This window comes from Antechinus flavipes, chromosome 3 (genome assembly GCF_016432865.1).
Source record: "Antechinus flavipes isolate AdamAnt ecotype Samford, QLD, Australia chromosome 3, AdamAnt_v2, whole genome shotgun sequence".
Taxonomy (NCBI): domain Eukaryota; kingdom Metazoa; phylum Chordata; class Mammalia; order Dasyuromorphia; family Dasyuridae; genus Antechinus; species Antechinus flavipes.
In genome coordinates, this window is record NC_067400.1 from 557,252,324 (window position 1) to 557,260,862 (window position 8,539).

The following is an 8,539-nucleotide window of genomic DNA, read 5'->3' on the forward strand; positions in this document are numbered from 1 at the left end:
AGAAGCTCAACAATAAGGGACTGTAGCAGAAGTGTTACTGACTGCCATATTTCCAATCCAAAACTGGGGAATAGTTCAAGAGTCAGTCCATTTGAAGACCTCTACCTACCAACATGGACACCAAACTAGCTTGCCAAAACTTAAGATAGAAAGTTGAGAACTTTGTGCCAATACAAATGTGGAACCCAAATCAATTTTGAAATTGGTTAAGGCAAATATGCTTCATGAAAGAGTGTTAGAACTTGCAGTGTGCAGAATTATTTCATAGATAGTGGGTCCAATTCTAAATCACATCTTCAGCTCATAGACAGAGCAACCAATTTTTAATTCTTGCCTATACTAAAAACAGAAATTACTATGTCAATTTCCTCTCTAGAATCAGAAAGTCTTGGTCTTCCTGCTCCTCTTCAGAATTTTTTATGCCTTTTTCAGTGACTGTGATAACAGCTGCTAAAAATTCCACATAATAGACAATGAGAAAATATATTTCTCTTGACAACACGGTAGTGTCATACTTAAAATATTCACAGATCTTGAAATCTCCAGATTTCATCCTTTAATGATAATAATATGATAACCAGAAGGGAAAAGTGCCTTTTACTAATACAATTATAATTATGGCATCTTTAGAATGTTGTGAGATAACCCTTGAATTAATGAGTATGTCAAATAAACTCTTGCATACTTAACTTATAATGTCTGCCTTTCTATTTTGAGCAGCAGAGTGAACAGTATATGCTATTTAAAAAAAAATTAAAATGGGATATGATTAAAATATTTTTCCAGTTTTCTCATAAAATTGTTCAAATGTAAAAGAGGATTAATGATATCAACAAAATAAATAAACCCTTAGTAAATTTGATAAGAAAAAGGAAAGAGGAAAATCAAATTGTTAGTCTTAAAAATGAAAAGGGAGAAATTTCCACTAATAAAGAGGAAATTAGAGCGATAATTGGGAGTTACTTTGCCCAGCTTTATGCCAATAAATTTGATAACTTAAAGGAAATGGATGAAAACCTTCAAAAATATAGGTTGCCCAGATTAAAAGAGAAAGAAGTTGATTTTTTCATAAAACCACCTCTTAGTTTTATTTATTAATTCAATAGTTTCTTTTTACTTTTAATTTTGTTAATTTCTCCTTTTATTTTTAGAATTTTAAGTTTAGTGTTTAATTGGGAGTTTTTAATTTGCTCTTTTTCTAACTTTTTTTAGTGGTAAGCCTAATTCATTGATTTTCTCTTCCTCCATTTTATTCAAATAGCTCTAGCAGCTGGAAATTGAATGGATGCCCATCAATTGGAGAATGGTTGAGTAAATTGTGGTATATGAATGTTATGGAATATTATTATTCTGTAAGGAATGACCAGCAGGATGAATACAGAGAGGACTGGTGAGACTTACATGAACTGATGCTAAGTGAAATGAGCAGAACCAGGAGATCATTATATACTTCAACAATGATACTGTTTGAGGATGTATTCTGATGGAAGTGGATCTCTTCCATAAAGAGAGCTAATTCAGTTTCAATTGATCAAAGATAGGCAGAAGCAGCTACACCCAAAGAAAGAACACTGGGAGACGAATATAAACTGCTTGCATTTTTGTTTTTCTTCTCGGATTATTTATACCTTCTGAATTCAATTCTCCCTGTGCAACAAGAAAACTGTTCGGTTCTGCACATGTATTGTATCCAGGATATACTGTAACCTGTTCAACATGTAAAGGATTGCTTGCCATCTGGGGGAGGGGGTGGAGGAAGGGAGGGGAAAAATCAGAACAGAAGTGAATGCAAGGGATAATGCTGTAAAAAATTACCCTGGCATGAGTTCTATCAATAAAAAGTTATTAAATAATGAAACAAAACAAACAAACAAAAAAAAACAAATAAGCCTCTAGCAATATAAAATTTCTCCTTATTATCTCCACATTTTTGTATGATGTCTCATTATTGTCATTCTCTTGTATGAAATTATTAATTGTGCCTATGATTTGCTGGTTCACCCATTCATTCTTTAGTATGAAATTATTTAATTTCCAATTACTTTTTGGTCTATTTTTCCCTTGGCTTTTTATTAAATGTAGTTTTTATTGCCTTGTGATCTGAAAAGGATGCATTTACCATTTCTGTCTTTCTGCATTTGAGTTTGAGGTCTTTATGTCCTAATATTTGGTCAATTTTTGTATAAGTTCTATGAACTGCCGAGAAGAAAGTGAACTCATTTCTGTCTCCATTAAGTTTTCTCTAAAGATCTATCATACCTAACTTTTCTAGTGTTCTATTTACCTCTTTAATTTCTTTCTAATTTATTTTGTTGTTTGATTTATCTAATTCTGAGAGTGCAAGGTTAAGATCTCCCACTATTATAATTTTGTGGTCTGTTTCTTCTTGCAGCTCTTTTAACTTCTCCTTTAGGAATGTAGATGCTATATCACTTGATGCATATATGTTTAGTACTGATATTGTTTCATTATCTATGCTACTCTTTAGGAAGATATAGTGCCCTTCATTATCTCTTTTAATTAGATCAATTTTTGCTTTTGCTTGATCTGTGATCAGGATGTCTACCCTTGCTTTTGTTTTTTTTTTTTGTTTTTTTTTTGTTTTTTTTTACTTCACCTGAAGCATAGTAGATTCTGCTCCAGCCTTTTACCTTTATTCTGTATGTATCACCCTGCTTCAAGTGTGTTTCCTGTAAACAACATATTGTACGATTCTGGCTTTTAATCCAGTCTACTATATGCCTCCATTTGTGGAGGAGTTTATCCCATTCACATTTATGGTTAAAAATACTAATTTTGTATTTCCCACCATCTTATTATCCCCAAATTATGCTTTTCTCTTTCCTTTCCCACTTACACCCCTCCCCAGTATTAAACTTATGAGCACTACTTGTCTCACACAGTCCTCTCTCCCCCTTAAAGGCCTTCCTTTTGTCTTAAACCTTTCCCTTACTATTTCTGTATTCCCTTCTATTTAACCTATCCCTTTCCTTTTTGCTTTCCCCCTCCCACTTTTCAATGAAGTGAGAGAAGTTTTTATGTAAACCAAATATGTCTAATAATTTCTCTTTGAGCCAATTCTGATAAGAATAAGATTCACACTATGTTCATCTCCCTCCCTCTTTACCTCAGATACAATAGGTTTCCTTTGCTTCTTCGTGAAATGTAGTTTCCCTATTTTTACCTCCACTTTTCCATTTTTCTGGTACAATTTCCTTTCCACCTCTAGTTCTTTTTTTATATTATAAATATAATATTTATGTTATAAATTATAATATATTATAATTATATTATATTAATTTGTATAATGCAAATTATACATGTACTCTTTATGTATACCCACTTGAGTCCTATATTTGGAGATCAATTTTTTTGTTTAGCTTTTTTTTTTATCAGAAATAAATGGAATTCAATTATTTCATTGAATATCCATCTTCTTCCCTGGAAGAAAATGCTCAATTTGGCTAGATAAGATATTCTTGGCTGCATTCCACGTTCCTTTGCCTTTTGGAATATCAGATTCCAGGCCCTTCAATCTTTCAATGTGGATGCTGCTAGATACTGAGTGATCCTTAGTGTGGCTCCTCAGTATTTGAATTGTTTTTTTTTCTGGCTGTTTGTAGTATTTTTTCCTTGGTCTTATAGTTCTGGAATTTAGCCACAATACTCCTTGGAGTTTTAATTTTGGGATCTCTTTCAGTAGGTGATTGGTGAATTCTTTCAATGGCTATTTTACCTTCTGGTTCTATGACATCTTGGCATATGATGATTTCCTGAAAAATAGAGTCTAGACTATTTTTTTCATCATGATTTTCAGGGAGTCCAATAATCCTTAGATTATCTCTCCTAGATCAATTTTCCAGGTCTATTGTTTTCCCAAGTAGGTATTAAACATTTTTTTCTATTTTTTCATTTTTTTTCATTTTGCTTGACTGATTCTTGGTGTCTTCTTGAGTCGTTCATTTCCATTTGTTCAATTCTGATTTTTAACGAATTATTTTCTTCATTTACTTTTTAAATTTCTTTTTGTATTTGTCCAATTGAGTTTTTAAATAAGTTATTTTGTTCTATGGATTTTTCCTCATTTTGCCAATTTTTTAAAGGAATTATTTTCTTTTTTCAATTCACAAATTCTGTTTTCCTGGGAGTTGTTTACCTTTTCCAATTCATAAATTCTGTTTTCCTGGGAGTTGTTTATCTTTTCCAATTTTCAAATTGTTTTTCAGAGAGTTGTTTTTTTTTTCTACTCTATCTTTTAATGAGTATGCCTTATCCTGACCCTCTTGCAAAGCTTTCCTTTCCTTTCCCTAGTTTTCTTCTAGCTTTCTTTTAAGATCTGTTTTAATTTCTTCCATGAGAGCCTTATGTGGTGGGGATCAGATCATATCTACCTTTAGGTTTTCATTTAGAGACACACTGTTTTTAGTCTCCTCAGGGTTTGAAATCTACTCTCTCTAAGTATAGAAGCTTGTTATAGTTAGAACCCGCTTTGCCTTTTTGCTCATAAAAAAAAAAAAAAAACACTCTGGTCTGCTTATGGGGAGCAGGGGGGTATTTCCAAGCTGCCTCTACAGACAACAGGAAGTGGCAGTAATGAAGGGACTATGGGTCAGCACCCACTGACTATGCTGGGATTAGCAGTTGTGCTGAAATCAGAGGCAGTGGAAAGGCAATATCTGCACTGGGAACAGCAATTGAGGCTGCACTGGAATCAGTGGTTGTGCTCTGATATCGTGCTGAGTCCCTCCCAGTGCTGGGTAAGTATGGCCCACTCTAGCTTTTGGGCTTAAAGGCTTTATCCTTTGTGTTTATAGCTTCTCTGCTGATCTACTGGCTTGCTGTCAGGGCTGAGTAGCTGACACTGTGGTCGAGTTCTCCCCCACAGACTTTCATTAAAATAGTTTGAGGGTAAAGCAGAGCTCAGAAAGACTTGTGTGTCCTCTCTGCCATCTTGGCTCTGCCCCAACTTTCTAAGATATTTGTAGAGAGACTTTAAGGCATTGTGTAACATTAACTTGTACTCTGTGGACAAGTCCATATTCTTTATTCTGTGTACCATGCAAGTCAGCTTATGTTAAGCACATCTGAGGTCGTCCCTTTCTGTATTATTATTTAAGATGCTTTAGTGGTATAGTTGTTTTTAGCAAAGCATAGGTAAACCTTACAGTGCTATGTAAACAGAAGCTACCATTATTCTTTATGGAGAGAGGAACAGTGATGAGATGTCTGGCTAGTGCTGAAAGATTACTCCTGATCAAAGAGGTTCAGCTAAATTGATGTTAAGGGAGAAAGTCCATTTTTTTATCAGTCAACTCACGAAGCATTTATTAATCATCCATTATATGCCAAGTACTATATAAACTTGGAATACAAAGAAAAGCAAAAGGTAGTGTGTTCAAGAGCTCATAGCCTAAAAGGAAATGTCTCACACACACTCACACACACACACAAAATAAATAATATATAGCATAAATTGGAGACAATAAATAATATTAAAGCACTAGCTCTAAGGGAATCAGAAAAGACTTTTTATAGAAGGTGGGGTTTTGATTGAGATTTGAAGGAAATTAGAAGATGGAGATGAAGAAGGAGAAAATTCCAGGCTCTGGAGTCAATCAGTAAAATTGGCTGGTATTAGGAGATGAAATTTCTTGTTCAAAAAATCTATGCCATTAAATCATAGATTTAGTAAAGGGGAATAAGATGTAAGAAAACTGAAAAAGTCTTGGGGCAGGTCAAGAAAGACTTTAAATATCAAACAGGATTTTATATCTGATTCCTAACAGGGAGTCATTGGATTTTTTAAATTGTGGCTAGAAAAATATGGTAAGACCTGAATTTTAGGATGATCATTTTGGAAAGGGAATAAAGAAGACTGATTAGAATGGGGAGAGACTTGAGTCAGAGAATGCAACCAGAAAGCTAGGGTGAATTGAAGAGGGCCTACAACAGGATGTTGGCCATAACAGAAGAGAGGAGGGATCAAAAACAAGAAATGTTATGACAGGGAAAATAACAAAATTCAGGAATATTTTAGACATGGGGGAAGCAAGAAAGACTGAAAAGTAGAGAATAGCACTTAGTTTTCAAACTGGGGCTCTTGAGAATATGTTGATGCCTTTGACAATAACAGTAGAAGAGTTTCTTGGTATAAATGTATTTTGCACTGTACCATGCAGAAAGAGAATGGGTACCATTATTAACTAACTCATCTCCTTCCATATCAATGATTCTCTAAATTTTTCTTCTTAGTATCTTTATACAATTAAAATGAAAGATCTGTTTAAAGAATTTGTAGAATATTTATAGATATGTTAGAAATAAAAAATAATTTTGAATTTGTAGACCCTCTGAAAGGATTTTAGAGATTGCCATGATTTTCTGGACCACACTTTGAGAACCACTGTTCAATGACTCAAAAATCTATATCTATAAACCTGATCTTTATTCTGAGTGCCAGATCTTCATCCTTGAAAACGACATCCATATTTCAAATTCCCATGAGGATCCCAGTCAGCCGGTTCAAATGTGAATTTATGGTCTCTCCCCACTATCCAGATTTTTCTTCTTTCATCTCATGTCAGCACTGCTTTCCTTTACCTACAATGCAAAGTAGTCTAAGTATTCTAAACTTTGTGATTTTTTTTTTAGTTTTTTTGTCTCCATTCCTTGTAACAATAGTTCTATGTGTACCCTCTTCTAGAGTGAAAGTCTTCACTCTAATAAGTGTTCTTAAACTTACCAACTTAGTCTATTGAAACATAACACTTCTAGGCATATATTCCAAAAAAGATTTTTTTAAAGGAAAATGTCTTTTTTCTCAGGGCAAAGAATTGGAAATTGAGAGAAAGCACTTCAATTGGGACATGGCTGAATAAATGGTGGTATATGATTATGATGAAATATTAAGAAATAAGAAATGATGAGCAGGATGCTCTTAGAAAAAACTGGAAAGATTTCAATGAATTTATTCAAAATAAAATTGACTATGTAAAGTCATATCAATATTGTGAGATGATCAGTTATGAATGATCTTTCTATTCTCAGCAATGCAATACAATGATCCAAGACTATGCTGAATGACTTATGATGAAAAATGCTACAGATAACCAGAGAAATAATTTATTGTGTCTGACTACAGATTGAAGCATACTTTTTTTTAAATTTTCATTTTTCTTGATTTTGGGGGGAATCTATTTTTCTTTTGCAACATGATTTTTATAGAAATGTTTTGCATAACTTCATATGTGACTTCTCAATGTGGGGAAAGATGGAGAGGAAGAAAGAGAAGAAATATGCAACTCACAGTTTTAAAAATAAATGCTAAAAATTGTTTTACATGTAACTGATGGGGAAATAAAATAATAAACATGATGAATAAAAAGTTAAATAACAAAGTTTATATGAGTTTAACTGTGTTATAAGCATTGTAAAATCTGAGACCATACACTCTTTTAACTTTATGCTATTCATTCTTTTTGTTTTTACTGTCTTTTTTCTAATAAATTTCCCCAATAAATTTTAAAATTCAGCTCAAATTAAACCTCTTTTCTACAACATTCATAAATCAATAATTTTACATTTCTCATCAATAAAGGCATATCATCTTATGCAGCATAATAATTGTGGAAATATGTATACAAGAATTGCACATGTTTAATATAGGAGAGACTGGGAGTGAAGAGAGAAAAAAGTTTGGAACACAAGGTTTTGCAAGGGAGAATGCTGACAATTATCTATGCATATGTTTTGAAAATAAAAAGCTTTATAAAAATAACATAGGCATATTCTCCTCAGACATCACATGAAATTATTTTGTCCATTCCTCTTTTATGTTCTTTTCATAGTTGTATTGGTTTTATAGATATTGAATATTTATCATACTCCCTTAATATGCACAAAATATGTTTTAGCCAGGGGGTAAACGGGGGAAAACATAGACAAAAAGAGAGATTCACCTCAATCTTATCCAAGGCAAGTTGAAATCAGGAATAAATTTCAGAGAGAGAAGAGGAATGGCTTTCTTTTACAAGTCTACTTTTCAGGTCTTTTCTCTTTTTCTCCATTATTCTTCCCAAAGAGAGCATAGAAACACATGTATAGTTTAAATCAAACAAAGGGAAAAGATCTCCATTCTCCCAAGCTCTCACACCAATGCTTTCTCTTCACACAGGCAAGTAATGTTGTGTTAATATCCTCTCCACCAATGAGAAGTGTTTTAAGAAACTACAGTAGGATTGAATCCTAAGATACAATGCTAACTCTTATATTTCCTTCAAAACCTAGCATAGCAAATAGAACTCATTAAACACTAAATGAAAATTTGTATTTGAATTAATTTCCCCAAAAGCCTATTATTCTGTTTTCTCTAATTGTTCTTTTCATTCAGCAATGTGAATATTATTATATTCAACAATTTGTATTATTATAATCTGAAAAAATGCTAGAAATTTTTGTATTTCAAGATTCAACTAAGGAGTCAGATATTTATCAACAATGTTTTAGAATGTTCAAAAACTTCCAGAGATCAGATCTGATA